The following is a 25,885-nucleotide window of genomic DNA, read 5'->3' as shown; positions in this document are numbered from 1 at the left end:
TTATCCAAGTCCTTTGCGAAGGTCTTTCTGTTTGGCAGTACATGCTGAAAATACAAGAAAATAGCCAGATATAAAACTCATGCAATGCTAAGTGGGCTAAATTAGTGGTGTTTGATGTAGCCTAGGCGCGAGCTAGAGGCCCTAATGCAATAAACAATAAACATTAGCTAAAGGGCCTTAAAATGTAGGCTACCCTCCATTCACAACCACCAACACTGAAAACAACTGTTTTTGAAAGGGCTGGCCATGCTGAACATGAATTGTAATGTTAATGTTAAACATTTGGGGTGCACTACCTGTGTTTGTGGTGTTGTGTTTAACATCAGTTTTTGTTAATTTTATCTGGATACAGACTGACGTTATGTCGCTGTTCTGGTGGCTATTTATATATTAGCCAATAGCCCAGTAGCACTAACCTGTTGAGGCAATGATAGCTTACCTTGTCGTTGCTAGCCTGGACGGGGATCTTGCTTACAATTTTTCTAAAAGATGGAGAATCCACTGTTGAAAGTGGCAGCATATCTTCGACAACATACTCTGCCACCAGGCTCCTCACTTCTCGAGGTTCAAGCATCGCAGAACGGGAGAATGTTTTTGCTGCTTAGTTTTTTCTCCGCTCTCATCCTCAGTTTGCTTTCTTTTGGTTACTAGCTTAATGTTAGCGTGGCACCGCTCTAGATGTTTCGTTAAATTACTTGTGCTATTTCGCGAGGTAGAGAGATCTTTTGGTTTCGCACACAAAGTGCACTTAACTATAATGTTCTTCACATCCTTGTCTCTGACGAACTGAAAATAATGAGCGTATGTCCATCTCGCGAATGTAGAGTCCAACTTGTCTGCTGCTGCAGTCATATTCTCCTCAATGTAGTTCTCTAGCACAAACGGGAAGTAAACATTGCGCGGATGTTTTTCTCCTCTGCTGATCTCGCGGTGTTGGCGAATTTGCATAAAAACAATTCACCACTTAATTTTGGGTTTAAAATGCATTGTAACGCGCGTTACTGAAATTTGTACCGAGTAAAATATTACCAATTTTTTTTTGTAATGCCTTACATTACCACGTTACAGGAAAAAGTAATGCATTACAGTAATTGCATCACTTTTGTAACGCGTTACTTCCAACACTGATCGGCAGGAAAAACAAACGGCACAAAACACTCCTCCGTCGCGGACTGCAGTGTCGGTCCAGTCGTCCTCGTCGCCACTTTTGTTATATCTTTCACCGTTCTATTACTCAATATAACAATGATTTCTCGGACCACGACGTAATATTGAAGGTTTATTGACGGCGGCATAACGTACCACACATGGCTATACTGACAACAACAACATAGCGAAAGTTACCCATCATGCACCGGGTGCATGTCAACTACGGGCCCTCTTATAACCCAAAATACACAACACATCCAATCACTGATTTGTTCAACACATCTACTCAGCGTTTGTATGGGATTATAGTCCCCTGGTGGTATGGTTATGTAAATTTGTGTGTCATCTGCACAACTAAAGTAACATATTTTGTTGTTTTCCATTATCTGAGCTACAAGGAGTATGTAAATGTTGAATAGTAGAGGCCCTAGAATGGAGCCCTGGGGTACTCTGCTTGTCATTTTCATCCACTCAGATGTGTAATTACCAGTAGACACAAAGTAGTCTCTATCATTTAGGAAGGATTTAAACCAATTTAGTGCTGTACCAGAGAGTCCCACCTAGTTTTCCAGTCAGTCCAGTAGTATGTTGTGGTCGACCGTGTCAAACGCAACACTGAGATCCAGTAATACTAAGACTGAAATTTTGCCACAGTCTGTGTTTAAACGAATGTCATTGAGGACCTTGACAAGAGCGATCTCAGTGCTATGATGTGGTCAAAATCCTGATTGGAAGACATCAAAACAGCCATTTATTATTAGATAATTGTTCAGCTGTTGAAACACAGCTGTTTCAATGATTTTAGTTAAAATTGGGAGGTTTGATATGAGCCTTTAATTATTCATTACTGATGTGTCTAGATTGGACAGGAGTGGTTTAATGACTGCAGTTTTCATGGCTTGCTGGAAGACACCTGAGAAGACATGTTGACAATCTGCAGCAGATCTGGAGTGATGCAGTCTGAAACTTTTTTGAAGAACCCTGGTGGCTATTTTTGAAGAAGGATGCAAATTCATTACAGGCCCTGGTAGATAGATGTTCAGAGGCTACTGGCACAGGAGGGTTTGTTAGCCTGTTGACAGTAGCAAACAGGGCACATGCATTATTATGGTTTTTGGTGATATTGCTGAGAAGAAGGACTGCCTTGACTTTTTCAGTTCTAAATTGAAAATGTAAAGTCTCTCTTGATCAATGTCAAAATGAACCTGGAGATTTGTTTTTCGCCACCTGCGCTCAGCTTTTGGACATTCCTTCTTTTCCATTTTGACCAGCGTGGCATTTCTCTGAGGAGATTTTTTCTCACTAGAGACCAACTTCACTTTAGTGGGTGCAAAGGCATTAACAACATCTGTAATTTGAGAACTGAAATGACCTACAAGGTTATTGACAGAGAACCTGGAGAGGGGCGGTGTGGAAGAGAAAGCCAAGTTCATATTGTAAATACTATGAATATACGAGTTAATTCTATTTCTTATCTCTTATTATATTGTTTATTTTTTTACTTTTTATTATTGTTTAAGTGTGATACTGTCCTTTGGCTGCTGTGACTAAGGAATTTCCCCATTTGCGGGACAAATAAAGGATTTCTGATTCTGATTTCTGATTCTGATTCTGAATATGTCACTGGTGTTTTAAGTGATGTAGCGCTTTGAGATGACCTCAGTCTGAACATTTGTGTACACAGATGCATCACTCTCAAATAAAAAACACAGTAATGATCAGAGAGAGCATCATCAAATACCAAAAACGAAATTAGAAATGTTCAGACCCTTGACCCAAAGTTATCAAGGACACACACAATTCTTTAGTCAATCTGTCCTCAGGTTTGTCAACATGGACATTAAAGTCACCAACACATAATTGCAGCCAGTACAGATAAGAAACAGTAGCTCAACAAAGTCATCAAAAAAGTCTGTACAGTATTATGTGGCCTGTAGATACTTAGAAATATAGACTGAGAAGATGAGTTTAACTGAAGGGCAACATATTCAAAAGAAGTAAAATTTTCATAAAACATCTGCTTGCATTTGAGTAACTCATTAAACAGAATACCAACACCTTTTATGAATTCTAGTCTTACTTATGAAAGAGAAGTTTGGAGGGCTTGATTGAATGTGAAATTGAAATAGATTAGTTTAGATTAGATGAATAGAACTGGTCAATTATCCGTCTGACAATCTATCCCCCCCAGATCCACTCTCTATGTGCAGACTGCCTGAGTCATGGTGCAGCAACAAAAACACAATTCTCACCAGAGCGTGGTCCATTAAGTCAATTAATGAACAGCAATTTAAAAAAATTATATTCAAAGGAATTAAATACAAGGCAATTCAGACACCCTGCCTGAGTTATGGTGCAGCAACAAGGACACAATTCTCACCAGAGTGTGTGGTCCTTAAATCCAGTCAACACAAAGCAATTCAAATTAATTAAATTCAAATAAATTCCATTCAATTTAATTATCATTTACTTTAGTTTGATTCAGCAGCTTTCTTGGGGTGATCCTTGTAGGATGATTTGAAGCCTTTGACCCTGGGGAGGGAGAACTAGGGGGAGAGCTCTGGGGGAACGAGGCTGAGGAAGTGACTAGAGGCTTACCTTCAGGTCCTGCTGCATTCTTGCGATTAATCGAAAGCCTCAGGTTCTTTGCTCACTTTGGCTCAGGGCCAGGGCCGGACTGGCCATAGGGAGAACCGGGAGTATTCCCGAAGCGCCGGCCTATGATCCTATGATTGGCCTGCTGGCCTGCGTCTCTCTCTCTTTTTTTTTTTTTTAAACAGGCTGCCGGTCAGCCGGCGTCGCGGCTATCTGACTTTTTTTTTCTAAGTCAGAGAGGCAGGCCAGGCCAATCAGAGGCCACTCAACACTGTAAGCATATGTTTGCTATTCAAAGGTGGTGATGGTGATGACATCAGTCCTGCTGGTGCTTCAGGAGAAGCCAGTGCAGAGCAGTTGGCAGAAGGTACATAATCATTTCTACAGTAGAGCAACAACATGCAACAAGTTGCAGACATATGAACACCACCAGGCACTGCCATTTGACATAAATGGCTCTCATTTGTAATAGCTGTCTTGGCACTACAGCATTATTCTATTAAGCGCTAGTGTTGTTGAATTTTGCTGTCTGTTGCTGACTTGCTGTTATGTATCCCAGCCCAAACATCTAGATTTAGGTTGGGGTTCATTAGTATTCCCCGGTATGATAATTAGAGCCTATATAAAATATTAGTCAATATTATGTGATTGCTTATTAGGAACTCTGCTCTCGGACTGTATTATACATTGCATATATGTGTCTGTCAGTGCGTGCGTGCATGTGTTCTGTAAACGTGTTCGAAGGCTGTCCCCTCATAGCTGATTAATTGTTTGATTTGGACTTAGTTGTCTTTGTTTATTAGATTATATTGTAGGCTACACATAAAAAATATGTGCCAATGAGGCAGTTGATATTCTACATGACATGACTTTTTATGTATAGCTGCACCTTGGCACTACTTATTATGTAAAACCTTTATTCTCTTCTATTAAGTGTGTTAGTGGATTTTGCTGAGGATTGTTGTGTTACTGTATTTACCAGCCCAAACATAAAAGTTACTGTATATTCCAACCTTAGATTGTACAATAGGTCCCATATGTGGACTTCTATTTGGAATGCACTGTGTGTGTGTGTGTGTGTGTGTGTGTGTGTGCATGTGCGTGCGTACCTGCGTGCGTGCATGTGTGCATGCGTGCCCATGCATGTACGTGTGGGTGTGAACATGCGTGTGTGGGCAAGGCCAGGGTGGCCTGGTTACATGACTGACTCCTGGCCTGAAAAAGTCTCCCAGTCCGGCCCTGCTCAGGGCCACTCCATAACTGCCGAGGCTTACAAGATGCAGCTTTTTTTAACGTGATCCTGGTCAGATGATTTGATGCCACACGGATGTACTGCTCCTCCTTTGACCCTTGGGTGGGAAAACTAGTGGGAGGAACTCTGGGGTAAAAAGGCAGAGGAAGTGTCAGGCAGGGAGGAAGGAGAGTGAGAGGAAGAGCTACAAGAAGGACTAGAAGAAGAGCTGCAGGAGGAACAACCTCATCTTGTAGGGGAGCCAGTGCAAGAGCAAGGTGGGGAGCCACTGAGGGAGGTTGGTGCTGGGACCCTGCGGAGGATGAGCTGTGGGCTGCTGGGCTGGTTGGGGTCCGGGATGAGGACAGCCGTCCACACGCAATGCTGATCCATCTGACAACACAGCATCAAGCCAAGTGTGCAGAATACAGTGTACTATAACAATTCTGACTACTTGCTAAAGTCATACTCAGGAAATTCAGTCAAAATAAGGTAACTCAAATTACATCTGCTTCTGCATTACATATTTGCAATCAGTTTAGTGTTGTTAATGACATGACTTATCCCTTATAAAATAAGTCATCAGAATGTATTTTTATATTGATAATTAAATGAGCCTATAAAGGATTACAGTGTATAAGGTTGTGATATAATATTAAATGTCAAAAGCTCACACGAGTGGCTGTGAATACCAACTTTTGTCTACAAAGTAGCTGAATTTATGAAAATATAACATGATTTGAATTATTATGTGCAGTAGCCAGTCTGTTTTTTCAAACAGAGGTGGAATATAGCTCAGAAAAATAGCACCACTACAATGTACAAATACTCTTTTACAAGCAAAAGTAATGAATTAAAGTATTACTTTAATTAAGTAATCCTGTAGCTCAGGAGTTGGAGCAGGTCGTCTAGTAATCAGAAGGTTGCTAGTTCAAATCCCCGGCTTCCCCAGCTGCATTACTTTGAGCAAGATACTGAATCCCAAATTGCTCCTGTTGGCACCTTGCAGCCTGCCATCAGTGTGTGAATGGGTGAATGGGTGAATGTGACAAGTGCTTTGAGCAGTCAGTAGACTGGAAAAGCACTATAGAAATGCAAGTCCATTTACTTCAGTAAAAGTACTAGCATCAAAACATACTTTAAATATCAAAAGTACTTGATGGCATATTTCAGAAAATGTAAACTTATATTTTTATTTTTATTTTATTATTGGTTATTATTATTGATGCACTGATATGTTCATCACTGGTTTAACCACTTTAGATAATTAATCTGCCAGTTAGCCTGTAAATTTCCTTGCAGGGATCAATACATTTTTATCTTAATCTACAATATTACATCATGTCATGCAAAGTAGCCAAACTAAAGCTGTCAAATAAATGTAGTCAAGTAAATTGAATAAAATATCTGCTCTGAATTGTAGCGGAGTAGAACAATACAAATATTCAAATACCTCAAAACTGTACTAAGTACAGTACTTGAGTAAATGTACTTAACCACTTTCTACCACGCAACCATGAACACGCCCATGAGTCAGCACGTATAAAGTCAAAGTGAACAAAATGCAATTTACTATAACAATTATAGCTGAAGTCAAACTGAGGAAATTCAGTCAAAATCAACTTGTTAAAACTAAATAGAATTACATCTAAAATGAATATTTGCAATCAGCTGTTGCTGATGACCTGACTTCTTATCTCTTACAAAATAAATAATCAGATTTTATTTTTTATTAATAATAAATGAGTCTAAAGTCTGAAGGATTAGAATGTATAAAGTTCACGATGGAAATCTGCCAAGTTGTAATATAATAATGTCAGAAAGATGGAGCCAAATGAATGTAAAAAACTCACACAGGACTGGCTGTGAGCACCAACTTTTGTCTCAAAATAGCAATGAAAATATAACATGACTTGAATTATTGTGTACAGTAGTTTAGTATTACTATTATTCTGAGTTAAGAAATAATATTAATATTAATTAATAATATAAGTGTAGAAACACTGTTACCAATAAAAGTAATGCATTACATTTTTAGTAAACATACAAAAGTATTACCATCAAAACATACTTTAAGTATCAAAAGAATGCAGAATGGCATATTTCTGGTGATATTCACATATATTTTAATATTGGATTATAATTATTGATGTATTAATGTGTTCATCACTTTAATTTTGCAACTGGTAAAGGTGACTTAACCACTTTTCTGCCGAGTAGCCTGTGAATTTCTTCTAGAGGATACAATATGACATCATAATTTATTTGTTGATTAAACTTTATTATTATAGACTAAATCTACAGAGTAGCCTAACTAGTAAATAAAGCTGTCAAATTAACATAGTTTAGTAAAAAAAAAAAAAAAAGTAGCAGTAAATACAAATATTCAAGTACCTCAAAAGTGTTCTTAAGTACAGTACTTGAGTAAATGAACAAACTTCTTTCAACTACTGATATCAAATGCCAATTTGTCCTGCTAAGAGTCTGGGAGCTACAGTTTTCAGGCCAAAAGATACCTTTTAGAAACTGAAATATCCACCAGACTCCATTCAACAATATGCCAATTTTAAGTTCTCTTTTGCTGCATGACAAACCTGCAAATCTCCTGCTGCACCATGATTGACGCTTAATTAATAAATGGAAACAGTGTGTCTTATCAGCACGGTCCAGAAAGTCTCAATGGTAAAATACATGTAAAACAACAGGGATTCCAAAAAATTTATAAATCTCACTTTTTCCTTGACAAAAGTCCTTTTGACATACGGCTCTCCTCTGCTCTGATACTACCTCTGGAGGCGCATCAGAGCCACAGCAAAATTTGCATCTGAAACTTTCACACAGAGGAGGATGCGGAGAATCGGCACATGATCCCCGCATTCAAAGGGCGCCATGCGCACTGTCTATGTCTACTGAACATGTGAGAAGACATTTGTCTATGTCTATTAAACGTTGAACTGTCCGTGTGTCATTTGACTTTGTCATTACATCATGTCGTCATGATGTGTCATTTGACAAAGTGTTGTTATGATGTGTGTTATGATGTGTTGTTTGACAGTGTCATTATGATGTGTGTTATGGTGTGTTGTCTTGATGTGTAGTTTGGCAATGTCATTATAACGTGTTGTTTGACAGTGTCTTTACGTCGTTACTACGTGTCGTTACTACGTGTCGTTACTACGTGTCGTTACTACGTGTCGTTACTACGTGTCGTTACTACGTGTCGTCTTGATGTGTCGTTGCTATGCGTCGTTGCTATGTGACGTTGCTATGTGTCGTCTTGATGTGTCGTTTGACAACGGCGTTGCTATGCGTCATCTGACAACGTCGTTATGCCTGGCTACCGCGGTGGCACCAGGCGCCCCTTTCCCGGCTTACCCTTTGCGGTCGGCGGAGGGAACCTCCCAGCGGAGCTGTACCACTTCAGTATTGTCCCCTAACACTAATTTATTTTTCATGCATCATAACCTACTAACAAGAACAATCTGACTGAAAGTCAAAATATAGAAGTATATACTTTATATAAAAGTATTATATAAACAATAACACCAATAAAGATTAGTCAGAGTGATCACAATTTATTTAAATGTTACAATACAGTAATGCAGTAAAATAATAATCAAGGGGCATAATTGTTAATCACTGCTTTCACACAAAATTACACTGGAAACACAGGGCCAACTGTTACCAGTGTCCATTGCAACATGGACACTGGAAAGGGAGTGCCCGGTGCCACCGCGGTAGCCAGGCATAACGACATTGTCAGACGACGCATCAAGACGACACGTAGTAACGACACATAGTAACGACACATAGTAACGACACATAGTAACGACGTTGTCAAACGACACATAGTAACGACACATCAAGACGACGCATAGCAACGACACATAGCAACAACACGTAGTAACGACACATAGTAATGACGTACAGACACTGTCAAACAACACGTCATAACGACATTGCCAAACTACACATCAAAACAACACATCACAACACACATCATAACAACACTTTGTCAAATTACACAACATGACGACACGATGTAATGACAAAGTCAAATGACACACGGACAGTTCAGCGTTTAACAGACATAGACAAATGTCTTCTCACATGTTCAGTAGACATAGACAGTGCGCATGGCGACATATTTTTGGCACAAATAGAACCCCATAGGGAACTCAGATCTTCCGAGACCACATGAATGCAGCATTAAACTGCACTTGCCTAACCTTTTGGCGATCATGTTTCTTAACTATTAAACTATTTCCATAAAATAATGAATATGAAAATCGTTTGTCAATGTTAAAAATGTGAACACTTATCTCATCTATTGATTGTAATGATATAACAAATAGCAGTTTGTTTATACTGTAGTTGGTTAAGCCTATGACCATGAGTTAGAATGGACATGCGCAGTAGTAGATCTACGGCAGAGAGATATGTGGAGTCCGAGTAGATTGTATGGTTTCTGTAAGCTTGTAACCACAACAGATCTTTAATATATAAAGAGTGTTCTCTTCAAGTATCCTCATGGTGTGTTTATTGAAGAACCCAAATCACTAAGAAAACATTGATGATAGGATTGAATCGCCGTTTCCAGTTCTGCATCTGACACAAGTCTTTTTCGCCTGAGTTGGTGTTGAGCACAGAATCTTCTCACTGACATTTCCGAGCATCTCTGAACACCTAACTGCTGCAGCATGGTGGAAATCTCGGCATGCGTTTTGCCATCCTCAAAAAGCTGTCCAATAATGTCACAATGATCCTCCAGTCCGGCCATGATACTAGCTACATTGGTTTATTTTGCTGTCTGCTCTGTGTCTTTCCCAGTCTCTGATTGGCTCCAATCCTGACGGTCATGCTAACCAATCAAACCCACAACCGACAGCAGGTATTAGCCAATCAGGGGCAGAGTAGGGCCGGTCTCTGGGCGGAGAGGAGTCCATAGCAACCTGGTAGCAATGGTCTGGTCAAAAACGGATGATGACCATTATCCAATTTTTCCATTTTTCATGTGAGCGCAAAATCGGAAATCGAAAAAACAAGTCGTTTTTTTGTTTTTTTATTTTTGGTTTTATTTTGAAAAAAGGAATGAACGAATGATACACGGATTTTTATATAAAGTATATACTTCTATATTTTGACTTTCATTCAGATTGTTCTTGTTAGTAGGCTATGATGCATGAACAATAAATTATTGTTAGGGGACAATACTGAAGTGGTACAGCTCTGCTGGGAGGTTCCCTCCGCCGACCGCAAAGGGTAAGCCGGGAAAGGGGCGCCCAGTGCCACCGCGGTAGCCATGCATAACGACGTTGTCAGACGACGCATAGCAACGACGTTGTCAAACGACACGTAGTAACGACACGTAGTAACGACACGTAGTAACGACACGTAGTAACGACACATAGCAACAACATTGTCAAACAACACATCAAGACGACACACCATAACACACATCATAATGACACTGTCAAACAACACATCAAACCACACATCATAACAACACTTTGTCAAATGACACATCATGACGACACGATGTAATGACAAAGTCAAATGACACAAGGACAGTTTAACGTTTAATAGACATAGACAAATGTCTTCTCACATGTTCAGTAGACATAGACAGTGCGCATGGCGACATATTTTTGGCACAAATGGAACCCCATATGTTTCCCGGAGTGACACCGATCATCAACTGATTCATCCGATGAGGTAGTGTTACCACCGGACCATCTTACAGCGCCCACCGCTTGCATAAAGGTATGAGCAGTAGCGCTACCATCTTCATGGCCATAATAAAAAAATAAATAAAGGTGTGCACACTACTTTGCAAGTGTAATCCCAATGCATTGGTCGCTAAAAATAACAATGATGATCGCGTCATAAGACTGAACTTTTCTCTTCGCGTAAATTGGATTTCATTGTGGAACATTATAACAAAGGAGGACATTATGGACGGTAAATCTGATGAGCCGGTCGCGGAAAACGCCGCTGTCACTGCTTCTAGTGAAGTGGGAAGTTCAAATGAAACACACTTGGGTAAAGGTAAAAGAACTGTTAAATTAACACACTACTACATACTTTTGTTGAAAAGTTGGAGAAGTTACAAAATGTAAGAAAAGATAAATTAAGCAAGGTAAAAAATATAAGAAAGGTAACTGAAGAGCATATGCATAAAAGCAGTGTTGCAGAGGTAAAAGGTGCCATGGAAAAAATTCTTTATTTGTGTGAAGAAGCAAAAAATCCTCATGATTCTCTGGTGCCTTTAATGCCCACTGAAGAAAGTGGGAAACAAAATACATGGTTTGCTGCAAAAATGTTGGTTGAAAATGGTTTCATTGATGATGTTAAACAATGGTTGAGAAAAAATGAAAATGTTGGTGATGTGGTTGATGATGTTCATCCTGATGACAGTATATCAAATGTTGCTAGTAAACGTTCTGACCAAAAAAGCACATGCAGTGGTAAAAGCGGCAAAAGTGGTCAAACAACAGCATCTGCCCGCATTAAAGCAGAGGCAGAAAAGGCTGCACTTCTTGCTCGATCTGCAGCGTTAACGGAAAAACATGCTCTGGAGAAGCAAGAAGCAGAGCTGAGAAGGAAAAGAGAGCAGCTTGAGATTGATACTGAAATTGCAGCATCCACAGCAAAACTAGCAGTTTTACAAACTGCTTCAGAATATTCAAGTGAATCCCAAGCATCATCAAATGGAATGAATTCATATCTACAAAGGAACAAAGAAACAAAAACAACCCTGCAGCAAAGTCATATGAACCCTGGACATGGAGTGCAATGCCACAAACCAATTTCCCAGTATGTCTTAAGGACTCAAGTGCACGGAACACACACGCTGTGGAAAAAAGGCAGCAGTGCATCCTTGGATCAGGACAGGAGACACACAGGAAAACAACAGAAACATATGGAACAACACAATATGGAGACACACAGAATCAAACTCTTTATTTGCCAGTAAATAATGAGCAGCATGCATCAGTTGAGCAACCACATCTACATTCTGCACAAATAGGAGATCTATGCACCATAATGCATAAACAGAATGAAATAACAGCAGCTCTTGTTCAACAACAATGCTTACTGTCCTTACCATCTCAAGACATTCTAGTATTCGACGGTGATCCTCTCCAGTACAGAAACTTCATCAGAGCTTTTGAGCATGGAGTGGAATCAAAGGCTAACAAAGCTGACTGTCTTTATTTTTTGGAGCAGTTTACAAAAGGTCAACCCAGAGAATTGGTGAGGAGCTGTCAGCACATGATTCCTGACAGAGGTTATCAACTGGCTAAAGAACTTCTACATGAACACTTTGGAAATGAATACAGGATTGCTGCAGCTTATACAGAGAATGCTCTGGCTTGGCCTACAGTGAAATCAGAGGATGTGAAGTCACTACAAGCCTTTTCTCTGTTTTTGCGTGGTTGTTGCAACTTGATGAAGGAGCTTCACTATATGCAAGAACTGACATGCCAACCAACATGAGAGCAATCATGACAAAGTTGCCATTTAAATTCAGAGAAAAATGGAGGACAAAAGCACATGAAGTCTTGGAGAGGTACAATCGCAGAGCTTGCTTTAAAGATCTTGTTTCATTCATTGAACGTCAAGTTAAGATCATCTCTGATCCACTCTTTGGGGACATCCAGGACACGACAAGTGGTTCACCTGCATCAAAGAGTGTTAACAGGTTCAAGTCTCAGTCCAAGTTCAGCAGAGTCAGAGGTGACAGCTTTGCTGTTGTTGACACAACCAAAGGTTCATGCTCAATCCCACAGAGGCAGGACTCAATGGAAAGGTCTAAAAATGAATGTGTATATTGCTTCCAGTCTCACACATTGGAGGAGTGTCCAAAGCTGAAAAGGAAGAAGCATCGGGACAAAATTATCTTTCTGAAGGAGAAAAGGATGTGTTTTGGCTGCCTGTGTAGTTGACACATGAGCAAGGATTGCGACAGGCGCCTAACTTGCAAAGAATGTGATCAGAATCATCCTACAGTGCTTCATATTTCTGAAAGGCCAAGAACCAGCATAGAAAGTGAACACGCTAAAAAAACAAGACATGTCAAACCACCCTCTTCAGAAACCTGTGGTCAGGGGCCGGAAGGGAGGATAGCATTTTGTCCATTCTGCCAATCCAGTTTAAATCCAACAAGGGAGACAAAATAATACAAACCCATGCATTTCTGGATCCTGGCAGTACAGCTACATTCTGTTCAGAGCATCTTATGCAAAGGTTGAACATCAATGGTAGAAGAACCAATTTCCTTTTATGCACCATGGGGCAAGAGAAGGTTGTTTCCACTCATGCTTTGAATGTTTTGGAGGTGGCTGGTCTCGACAGTAACCACTTTTACAGTCTTCCAGAAGTTCTCACACAAAGAAAAATGCCTGTGACAATAACATTGTCTCACAGGAAGAGCTGTCACAGTGGCCTTACCTCTCTGACGTCCGGATCCCCTGCATAGATGCCAATGTTGACATGTTGATTGGTACCAATGTCCCTAAGGTATTGGAACCCTGGGAAGTTGTCAACAGCCAAGGGAATGGCCCATATGCAGTAAGAACTGTACTTGGTTGGGTAGTTAATGGTCCCCTTCGAGATGGAGAGAACAGCAAACTTAAAACAGGGTTCTCAGTGGCTGCCGTCAATAGGATTTCTGTGTGTAAGCTGGAGGAGACGTTGAACAACCAGTACAATCGTGACTTCAATGAAAGAAGTACAGAGGAAAAAGGGATGTCAAGAGAAGACATCAGGTTCTTAAAGATTATGGATGAGTCAGCACAGCTTCAGGATGGCCATTACAGTATGAAAATGCCCTTCAGAAAAGAACAGCTCACTCTTCCTAATAATCTTTCCATGGTCAAGCAAAGGCTGCTGGGATTAAAGGGTAAGTTCAGAAAAGATTAACTGTTTCACAAGGAATACACCAGTTTCTTCACTAATGTTATAAGGAAAGGCTATGCAGAGAAAGTGCCTCAACATCAACTGGATGGAGAAAATGGAAAAATTTGGTATATTCCCCATCATGGTGTGCGTCATCCCAGAAAAGGTACTTTGCGTGTTGTGTTTGACTGTTCAGAGTTTAAAGGAGCCTCACTCAACAGCCAGCTTCTTCAAGGCCCAAACCTGACCAGTTCACTACTAGGAATCCTTGTCAGATTCAGACAGGAGCCAGTAGCGTTCATGGGAGACATTCAGTCTATGTTCTACCAGGTTAAAGTGACGGAAGAGGATAAGGACTTCCTTCGCTTCTTGTGGTGGCCTGATGGTAAGGTGAGCCAAGAGATTGTGGAGTATCGGATGACAGTTCATTTGTTTGGTGCCGTCTCATCTCTAAGTTGTGCCAGTTATGCACTCAGGAAGATGGCAGAGGACAACCATGCTCACTTTTCATCAGAAGTGGTGGAAACGGTCAGGCAAAATTTTTACGTTGATGACTGTTTGAAGAGCTTGCCCTCAGAGGAGGAGGCAGTCGTGATGGTTAAAGCTCTCAGTGACCTCTGCCTAAAGGGAGGCTTCACTTTGACAAAGTGGATCAGTAACAGCCGGACAGTGCTGCAAACCATTGAAGAGGAGCACAGAGCTAAAGACTGGAAAGAATTGGATCTGGATAGAGGTGAGCTTCCAGTCGAGAGAGCCCTTGGACTACAGTGGTGTGTGGAGTCAGACACATTCAAATTCAAAATGATGGTGAAAGAGCAAGCACAGAGCAGAAGAGGATTGTTGTCTATAATCTGTTCAGTTTATGATCCCTTCGGGTTCCTTGCACCAGTGACACTGCCAACAAAAGTTATGTTGCAAGAGCTCTGTCGGAGACGTTGTGGATGGGACGATAACATACCTGCAGACATTAGCCATCAGTGGACAGGATGGCTGGAGGATCTGAAAAGGTTGGCGTCATTCAAAGTTGAGAGATGCATTAAGCCCAAACACTTTGGACAGCCCATTAAAGCACAGCTGCACAACTTTACTGATGCCAGTGAAGATGGATTTGGCACTGTCACCTACCTCAGAATTGAAAACAGCAAGAGCCAGGTCCATGTCTCTTTCTTGCTGGGAAAAGCAAGTCACCCCCTTGAAACAGATAACCATTCCTCATCTGGAGCTTACAGCTGCTGTCCTCGCTGTTCGAGTAGATAAGATGTTGAGAGCAGAATTGGAGCTGCCACTGGATCAGTCAACTTTCTGGATGGACAGTACTTCTGTGCTCAAGTACATAAAAAATGAGGACAGACGTTTCCACACATTTGTGGTGAATCGGGTGTCAACCATCAGAGATGCAACTCATGTCTCTCAGTGGAGGTATATCAATACCAAAGACAACCCTGCTGATTTAATTTAATTTGAAGGGAATTGTAATGTCAGCCGTTATGTACAATTAGGGGCCAGTGTGTTAGAGCCGTTTTTTGGTTTATGTGTGCATTTGTGTTTATTTTTTGTGTAGTACTGGAAGCCACAGTAGGTAGTGCTCTGTACTGTGGTGTGCAGGAAATTGTGAAATAGCACAGCAGGCAATTACTCAGCAGGTGTGCTGCTGATGGTGGAAGCACATAGTTTTTGACCGTCGTCGTCGTCGTCATCTTTTATTGAGTTGTGGTGAACGTGAGGTTTTTTGTTCTGAGTTTGCATTCAAGTTACAGAGTTAATGTAAGTGTCTGCACAGTTCGGCGGAGATCGCTTATTTGTTAAGAGCACAAGACCATGAATAAATGTTTGGTGACTGCATACGACGCTCACGTGTTTTCATTCATTCATTGGACCCGGAAGACAACGCGTCAACTACTTCAAGTACCTGTACAGCAGCCCCTCAGTGGCTTAGGTTTGTTTTGTTGTTTTATTATTATTATTATTATTTATCAATTAACTTTCTCACATTGCCGTTGGCAAGTTTTACACAGGGTTCGACTTAGAGTTTTAACAATACTTTATTAAAAATTCAAGATATAAAACCACAACAATAAACAAGATACAAAAACAGTCAAGGCACGGTCAAAGAATCAAGACTCACAGAATCCAAATCATCTCAGTACACTTCCAAAGAATAGCTCCTCATCAATAACACAGCAGGGCATGTTTATAACACCACACACTGGAAAACTTTCATTCTGTAATAATTAAAATCTATTTTTAAACCGGCTTTCAACATTTTTACAAAAACGAAAACAGCACCATCATCTACAGCTTTCTCTATTCTGTTTCTTCTGCTCAGATACATGGCCATCTCTGCCCACCCAAGAATGAAATAAAAAAACTGGCATTTGTCTTTATTTTTCTGAGAGTACCTGTAGCCCAAAATGAACATATGTTTAGAAATAGTCCAAAAACTTGTTCCAACATTGTAAACAGAGGTAGCAGTCGACAACACTCCATTAAACAATGAAAAACAGTTCAAAATAGACAGACATGACTTAAATCAGGGTTAATGACAACACATTCACAGCCACGATACTATGTAGAACTCTCCACTGCAGGTCAGCAGCTCTTTTGCTCAATGGTGGTTTATACAGCACTCTCCATTCAAGTCTAACACCATCACTAAGGCTTAAGTGAGCTCTCCATGGAGTGTCAGTTTTATCATTCAATTTGTCCCTCTGCAAAACTTTGTCAAACGTTTTATGCATTCATTTTCTGTTTGCATCTTGAAAAGAAAACTTAGAGGAACTCAACGAAGGGAAAACATCGTTCTCATCAGGTTTAATAAAGCGTCACAATACTGTTGTAACAAAGTCAGCTCAATAACTGAGAGCTTCTCTCCATTTACTGAGCAATAGAGAGATAGCCCGAGTCGACTTCACCTGTAAGCGGCAGGCAAGAGGAGCTGCACTGTCCATGTTTGCATCTGCGAGCTGAACTACATGTCCCAGAATCAACACAATGGACAAACAGAACTGCCTGAGCATAGTCGACCCCACCTGAGAGTCTGCACTGAAATGGGTCCCACAGATAACTGGTTCTTGGAGCAGCTGTGGTGTCCCAGCCTCTTCTTCTTTAACAAGCTCCACGCCTTAAACAGTCCACAATAGAAATCAGGTAATTCCTTGATGTTAAGCTGCTTCAAGTCCATCGGAAACAAAGATCTGTTCAGTCCAAGTCCACCTAACTGACTCAAAATGGTGCAAGCCAGCGGCCTCCACACTAAATCAGCAGGACCACACAGAAACCTTTGTAAAAACTGGAAACGGAAGGTAGCCCCCCTGCTGCTCAGGTTGATCAGGCCCTGTTCTCCGTCATTCCTCGGCAGATACAGCACACTCTGAGGCACCCAGTGCAGTCTGTCCCTGAAGAAGTCAACAAGAAGAGCCTGGATCTTTGACAGCAGATCAGGTGTGGGGGTCAACACATGACAGGTGAAGTGGACGATACTAAATTGATGGTGATGAGGACCAGTGCCGGCCCTGACCAATTTGGTGCCCTAGGCAAGATTTTAGCTGGCACCCCCTTGCATCACAGTCAATTTCACAATCAATTTTCATACACACACACAGAAACTGCATGTATGTATTCAAGATTTTATTTCTTTTAAGTCAAAAATATCACACCAAATAAAAACTGAAGAAAGAAACAAGTGATAAATGAAAAATACAATATAAATAAAGCATTGCACAAAACATATTAAAGAATATTCTATTTACATAAAAATAAAAACAGTGAACACGAAAACAAGTGACATAAAATGAATTAAAAATACAATATAAATAAGGTATTGCACAAACATATTAAAGAATATTGTCACTCTGCTGTGCTGAGGTAGAGGGGACAGGAGCACCTGATGCTGTGTCACTGGGGGTGGTGGTGAAATATTTTAAAAGTGCATCTGAAGAGAGAAGAGAAGTATATGTGACCACTGGATGTTACATTTTAATAAAGAAACAGATGCTTGGTGTGTGCTATACATAAGAATGAAAATACAATGAGATTCATTCAACTTTATCGTCATTGCAATGCAATTCAGTCTAACCGAGTGCAAAAAGCAGTAAAGTACACCAAAATTAACACAAACATATATATATATGTATATGTACATAAATATATATTGTAGCAAACAACAGCAATAAGTAGGCAAAGAGTTATCTTTATAAGCTCCAACTCTGGAGCTATGCCATTTATTTGCTTTTGAACACACACATATGCTAGCAACTTAGCAACATAACTGGGGTGACTCACCCTTTCACTCACGGTGTGATAATAACACACAAAACCACGCCCACTTTGGATTTGAACATCCATGGGCTTTCCCCAACACGTTACAATATATATGTATATATATATATATATATATATATATTGTAGTGACCTTATGGGCTGTGACGCAATGGCTTGTGGGTATTTTGTTGGCGTTGTAATTACTGTTCATAAATGTGTTTGTAAATAAGAAAATGTGGAAAATAGTTGTGATAGTGTGTTAATTAATGTCCTTTGTTATGTGGTTAAATTGTGTGAGTGTATAAAGTTGATGAAAATGTGGGCACCGGGAGTGAGAGGGTGTTTGCCGGGAGAGACTTTAGGTCTGTTCAGCTGTTTGAGCATGTGAAAATAAACTGATGTTTCAGACGCGGCACTCTAACGCGTCTCCTTGACAGCATAAGTTGTCACGTCGGTGTCAGAAGTGGGATTGCCGTGATGATGACTTGGAATGACGTTGACGCCCTTGTCGCCCAGATGGAAGAGAGCGGACTGTTGCGGGAGACTGGCAGAGTGAAAAGTTCTGCCAGACGGGCAGAGTAGTCCCCCATGCTCGCCGGAGCCAGTGGTGATGCTCACCGGCGGCTTATCCTTGCCCCGCCCCCAGTAGCGACTGCTACCTCCGGTGACGCTGAAATAGAGCGGACGGCAGAGCGGACTGAAAATCACCGCTACAATGGAGAAGAGCGGGCCGACACCTACCTGATCCAGGTCCAGTTAGCAGCACAGATCAACGCCTGGACAGCTGAAGAAGTTGCGGGCCACGTCGCCCTCTCCTTGGAGGGCAGGGCTTTGCAGATACTCACCGACCTCAGACCTGAAGAGCTAAGAGACTGGCTGGTGCTGAAGACAGCAATTCAACATCGATTTGGACGCTGCACCCACGCCAATGATGCCAGAGATCTGCTTGCCAAGCGCAGGAGAGGAGTTGGTGAAAGCCTGGGGGCCTACGCCACAGACCTACGCACCTACGCCCAGCGGGGACACCCCAACTTCAGCGAGGCTGTGCAGGAAGAGGTTGCTGTTCAGGCTTTCATCAGGGGCATCCAGCCTGAACGTCTGAAGGAACATCTCCAACTGCAAGCCCCCAGCACCCTGACAGCAGCTCTGGAAGAGGCAGAGTGAGTGGAACACGTCCTATGCCCTGAAGGACATCACCGCAGTGACACCTACAGGGTGAGCCAGGCCACCTGTGAGAACAGTGATGAGGAGGAAGCTGTGCAACAAGCCACAACCTCTCCACGACAACGCCACCAGAAGAGGCTTGAAGAAGGCTGCTACAGGTGCGGGGTCCATGGCCACATCGCCCAAAACTGCCTTGCCCCAACACCAAGAAACCAGCCATTGATGGGATCGTCAAACTAGACCAGGGCGGCAGTGCGGGGGAGCTGTCGCCCAGCAGAGCTGTTTCTACCCCCAACTCCTTCACACCACAAGTTGGACGCCTGGGTCAGACCCATGGACTATATCTGGACTGCGCCCTTGAGGGGACCACCTGGGGGTCCACTATACTCTGGTCCACCCAGGGATCCTGCCCAACTCCAGCAGACCACTGCCCCAGGGGTGGAGCCCCACAATGCAGTGCATCACTACTGTCACTGGTGACCATGCCAAGATGATGGGAACCAGATCGCTTCAAGTGACGGTGGGCAGCCAGCAGACGCAGCATCAATTCTGGTTGGCCAACATCCAGGACCCCTGCATCGTCGGCCTCGACCTCCTGGACAAGTGGGGGGCTGTGGTGGATGTGTCCAGAGCAACTCTCTCCCTGGGCACTGAAACCATGGTTCTGCATAAATCCAGCGACCTTGAGACCCCAACCCAAGCATCAGAGCTGCCAGTGAGGACTGTTTCAGCTGAGAGGACATCACCACCACGGCGTCCAGTGGCAGCAAGACCCCAGTTCACACCCCAGCTGCCGACCATGGAGATCCATGGGGCCATCAACGACCTCTTCGAGAGGAGTTGTGAGGATTTGAACAGGGAGCAGCAGCGCCAGCTTAAGGACTTACTGCACAATTTCAGTGACGTTTTTGCTGTCAAGGACGAGGACTGCACCAACACCAATCTGGTTCTCCATGATATAGACACAAGAGAGGCTCGCCCAATCCGCCCACGACGTCTTCCCCTTGCCAAGCAGTTGGCGGCTCAGCAGCAAGTCGAGGAGATGCATCGGGCAGGTATCATTGAGCCCTCAAACAGCCCTTGGGTGGCCCCAGCAGTCCTGGTCCATAAGAAGGATGGCACCTGGTGGTTTTGTGTGGACTACAGGCGTCTAAATGATGTCACTCGCAAGGACTCTTATCCTCTGCCACGTATTGATGATGCCCTGGACTACATTGCTGGCTCCTCCTGGTTTAGCTCCCTCGACCTATGCAGTGGTTATTGGCAGGTGGAGCTGACCTCAGAGTCCCGCCCTAAGACAGCCTTCTCAATTGGCCAGGGGCTGTGGCAGTTTAAGGTGATGCCATTTGGGCTGTGCAATGCCCTTGTAACCTTTGAACGCCTCATGGAGAGGGTCCTGGCCGGCATACCCCGCAACCGCTGTGTGGTATGCCTTGATGACCTCCTAGCTCATGCTGCAGACTTCCAGCAGGCGCTCCAGAACCTGCATGATGTCCTCCAAGCCATCCGCCAAGCTAGACTTCGTCTCAACCCCAAGAAGTGCCACTTATTCCGCCGGAGAGTCTCCTTTTTGGGCCATGTCATCAGTGGTGAAGGCGTCGCCACTGACCCGACCAAAGTGACCACAGTCTGAGAGTGGCCAGCTCCAAGTAACGTTGCTGAGCTTTGCAGCTTCCTGGGCCTAGCATCATATTACAGGAGGTTTATCAAAGGTTTTGCCACCATTGCCAGCCCCCTGCACCAGCTGACTCAGAAGGGCAGGGATTTCCAGTGGAGAGAAGATTGTGCTATAGCCTTCTCCCAGCTCCGCTCTGCCTTGACGGAAGCTCCAGTGCTGGCCTTTCCGGACCCAGAGAAGATCTTCATCGTTGACACAGATGCCAGCAACATGGGAGTGGGCACTGTGCTGTCCCAGGAGGGGGAGCATGGTGAACAGGTCATCGCCTACTTCAGCCGCACACTCAGCAAGCCAGAAAAGAACTACTGTGTCACCCGCCGAGAGCTGCTGGCTGTTGTCCTGGGTCTTCGCCATTTCCGACCATACCTGTATGGGCAGAGGTTCATCCTGCGGACTGATCACACTTCACTCACCTGGCTGCTGAACTTCAAGGAGCCAGAGGGGCAGTTGGCCAGGTGGATGGAGATCCTCCAAGACTATAACTTCAACATCCGGCACCGGGCTGGCAGACACCACAACAACGCAGACGCTTTATCCCAACAGCCATGCGAGGGTGAAAGGTGCAGGTTCTGCCAGCGTGTGGAGAATCATCACTTATCAGGCCGCAGGGTGGCTGCATTACAAGTTGCTGTGACATCCGACAACAATGACTGTGAGACCATCGATCCCCAGCAGCTCCAACAGGACCAGCAGCAAGATCCTGTCCTTTCCAAGGTTCATGCCTGGGTGGGGGCCAGGCAACGACCGGAGTGGGCAGCAGTATCAGCACTGGACCTGGAGACCAAGGCGCTGTACTCCCAGTGGCCCTGCATATTAGCCAGGAGGGCCTTCTATACCATTGCTGGAAATCTCCGGGAGGTCAACGCAAAGGGTTCTGCAGCTTCTGGTTTCTTGCAGCCTGCGGAGCCATGTCCTCAAGCTGGTCCATGGTTCAGCAGGACATTTCGGTGTAGCCAAGACCCTACACCGGCTGAGGGGACGATTCTGTTGGCCAGGCTGCTGTCGCAATGTGGAGCTGTTTGTTCACCGCTGCGATGCCTGTACTGCCAAGAAGGGCCCCACGAGGCAGTCACATGCCCCCTTGCAGCAGTATCGGTGGGGGCACCATTTGAGAGGGTTGGTGTCGACATCCTGGGCCCATTCCCCACTACTGACCAGGGGAACTGCTATGTCCTGGTGGCCATGGACTACTTTACAAAATGGCCAGAGGTGTACGCAGTTCCCGACCAGAGCGCCACCACCACTGCAGAGAAGTTGGTCGATGAGATGTTCTGTCGGTTTGGAGTTCCTGAGGAGCTCCACAGTGACCAGGGACGAAACTTTGAGGCCAGGGTACTTCAAGAGGTGTGCCGTTGCTTGGGGGTGAAGAAGACCCGGACCACCCCCCTGCATCCTCAGAGTGACAGCGTGGTGGAGCGGTTCAACAGGACCCTGGCTACACAGCTCGCTATTCTAACTGACTGCCACCAGCAAGACTGGGACCGTCATCTGCCCTTGGTCCTGTGGTCATATTGGACAGCAGTGCAAGAAACAACTAAGTGCACCCCTGCAGCATTGATGTTTGGACATGAGCTGCGAACTCCTGTGGACCTGGTGTTTGGGCCCCCTCCAGAGCAGGAAGTGAGAGGAGAACCAGGGCTGGATTATTACTACCACCTCTGTGAGCGGCTGAGAGAGGTACATGAACTTGCCAGGCAGTCCTCAGCAGAGGCCGGGTTGCAGCAGAAACGGGCCTATGATCTCCGCACCAAAGGGGAGGACTTTGCAGCTGGTGCTCAAGTGTGGGTCTACAACCCAGTGAGGAAAAAGGGATGTCCCCGAAGCTCGATAGCCACTGGGTGGGGCCCTGCACCGTCCTGGAGAAACTGTCCGATGTGGTTTATCGGGTGCAGTTGCTTCAGAGGAACCGGGTGGTGGTTCTTCACAGAGACCGTACCTACCAACCATTGGCCTCATCTACAGAGCATGCTGAGGGGGAACAGCCAGCCTTACTACCCAGTCCCCCACAGACTACTGAGGTTAGCCCCCGACGCACAACACGCAGGCGACACCGGCTTCCTCGGCACCTTCAGGACTTTGTTGTCGACACATGGGTTGCTGAGGACAGCTAATCCAGCTGGGTGGGGGCAGTGTAGTGACCTTATGGGCTGTGACGCAATGGCTTGTGGGTATTTTGTTGGCGTTGTAATTACTGTTCATAAATGTGTTTGTAAATAAGACAATGTGGAAAATAGTTGTGATAGTGTGTTAATTAATGTCCTTTGTTATGTGGTTAAATTGTGTGAGTGTAAAAAAGTTGATGAAAATGTGGGCACCGGGAGTGAGAGGGTGTTTGCCGGGAGAGACTTCAGGTCTGTTCAGCTGTTTGGGCATGTGAAAATAAACTGATGTTTCAGACACGGCACTCTAACGCGTCTCCTTGACAACGCAAGCTGTCACAATATGTATATATATATATATATATTATATATATATGCCTATGAATGATATGGGAAAGCTAAGGTATGGAGTATTAACAGTAATACACTTTAACTGCACTTTAACACTGATGTAAACTTTAACAAACATAAACTGTGACACAATCAACCAAAGGCTTACAACTACCCTATTACTTATAAAGGGGATGGAAAACTTATAGCATTTTAACTGACATACAAGCAGGAAAACACAGCCAACAGGTTAAAATAACACCTGAACAGGCCTAACGTTAACTTTCCAAACGTCCCTGATGAATTTAAGGTGGCAGTAACATTAACTTACGTCGACTCTAGCTATTTACTGATTATTAAACAATGCTAGTATCGTCCGAATTAAGCTAGCAAGTTAACACTCTGCTCCAACAACAGTAACTACGATGCATTAAACTATTAATTTCATTTACTTCATCACATTGATGTTATTGTACCTCTTTCTTTTTCACGTTTTTCTTCCTCTTCTTTCTTTCTTTTCCTTCCCTGGGAACAGGTGTTGTGCCAATGTAGGTAGGGCGCTGGAGCACGCATTCATTCAGCGAAGGCGGAGAAACAGCCCTGCGCTTGCTTTCACCCAAGTAAATTAAAACGAACAACAATTGCAGTGTTTAATTCAATGTTCTGGTGTTTTAATTATCTACGAGGTTTTGCAACATGGCCCACTCATCAAAATAAATACTTTTATTCTTTTGTACGTCGTAACGTCGTACTACGTACTGAACGGAAAAACCAAGGCAATAATTTCCTCATGTGATTTGACATATAACACGCTGTAATTCAAGTCCTGGTATGGAATTTGTCGAACTAAATAAACATGGATATCCAAAATCAAGATCACTGTGATTGTTTTCTGGCTTCAATTACGTCTATTAAATCTACTTCACTTGAAATGTACTATAATAGACAGATGAAGCCTGACCATCAAATGCTTTATTTTATGTGTTCTTCAGATACTACTCTATAACCTCTGTGATTATGAACAAGTTTCTTCTCTTCTAGCCAAAGATATGGGGGGAAACATATTATTTCAGACTGTTTTTCTGGTCTGCCAGAATTGATGGATGATGCATGACACAAAGATTTATTGTACTTTATAAATAATAATAAATAAACACTAACCATTTTTTAATAACAAAAAAAAAATTAAATGAGGAGGACTACGCACACTAACTGAAACTGAACAGAATTGAAAACAAAAATAAATAAATAAATAAAAAGAAAGAAAAAGTAATGGGAAAATACAGGACTATATAACTGACATACATACCACTTATCAATATACACACACTACTAATCAATGTCACACAATGGAAGGAGAATGAACAAAATAGGGAGAGAACAAACTCTATCTGTAGTTGCAGCCAGGTTGGATTCACTGGGGGAGGGTTCGGAGAGATGAGAACTGGAGATGGTGGAGGCCATTATGAACAACACAGATATGGACTAATGTGGACGCTCCTCTCTCTTCACTACAGAATGGAGAGATATAGAATATCTTTTGTCTTTTGTACCCACAGGCTTCACACTTAAATTTTTCAATTAATGGTAAATGGGCTGTCTGAGTATTGAATTTCCCTTCAGGGATAAATAAAGTCATAAATGTGATATAACACACACACACACACTACTAAATATGTATATATAGTATATATACGCACACACTTACATAAAAGTAGAACTTACATAACAGATAGAACCTATACATCACAGGCAAGACAAGAGAAGGCCTCTCCCATTGGTGGCCCTCCACCACACAGATGGTGGAACCATCGCTTGCAAATGTCACACTGAATCTGGAAAAACAAAGAATTTGGGTTTAAAATAAGACGTCCATCATCCATCAATTCTGGCAGACCAGAAAAACAGTCTGAAATAATATGTTTCCCCCCATATCTTTGGCTAGAAGAGAAGAAACATGTTCATAATCACAGAGGTTATAGAGTAGTATCTGAAGTACAAATAAAATAATTTCCGTTCAGTACGTAGTACGACGTTACGACGTACAAAAGAATAAAAGCATTTATTTTGATTGGTGGGCCATGTTGCAAAACCTCGTTGATAATTACAACACCAGAACATTGAATTAAACAATGCAATTGTTATTAGTTTTAATTTAATTTTCTCTTGGTCTTGGGGTCACGGTCCGGTCAGATTCAGGCAGCTCGCCTCTCGACCCCGCCCCCCACCCTCACAGAGGGCAGGTACAGTGCAACGAGCCAGCCAGGAACCCAGAAAAAAGGCCTCTCCATTATTTAATAGGCTTTGCTATGAAGTTATGTTGCTGTGGGCTTATATAATATTTTGAAATAATAGTAGTAATAGCACTGGTAAAAAAATAGTAATTTTTAAAAAAAAAATTATTTTCTCCCCCTGTATGCAGCGTCCTTAGCATTCGCCTATAAAGCCTATGCCAAGGGCTGGCTCTGTTCAGCCCCC

This window comes from Pagrus major, chromosome 2, assembly GCF_040436345.1.
Source record: "Pagrus major chromosome 2, Pma_NU_1.0".
NCBI classification, from domain to species: domain Eukaryota; kingdom Metazoa; phylum Chordata; class Actinopteri; order Spariformes; family Sparidae; genus Pagrus; species Pagrus major.
Note: the sequence above shows the minus strand (reverse complement) of the source record.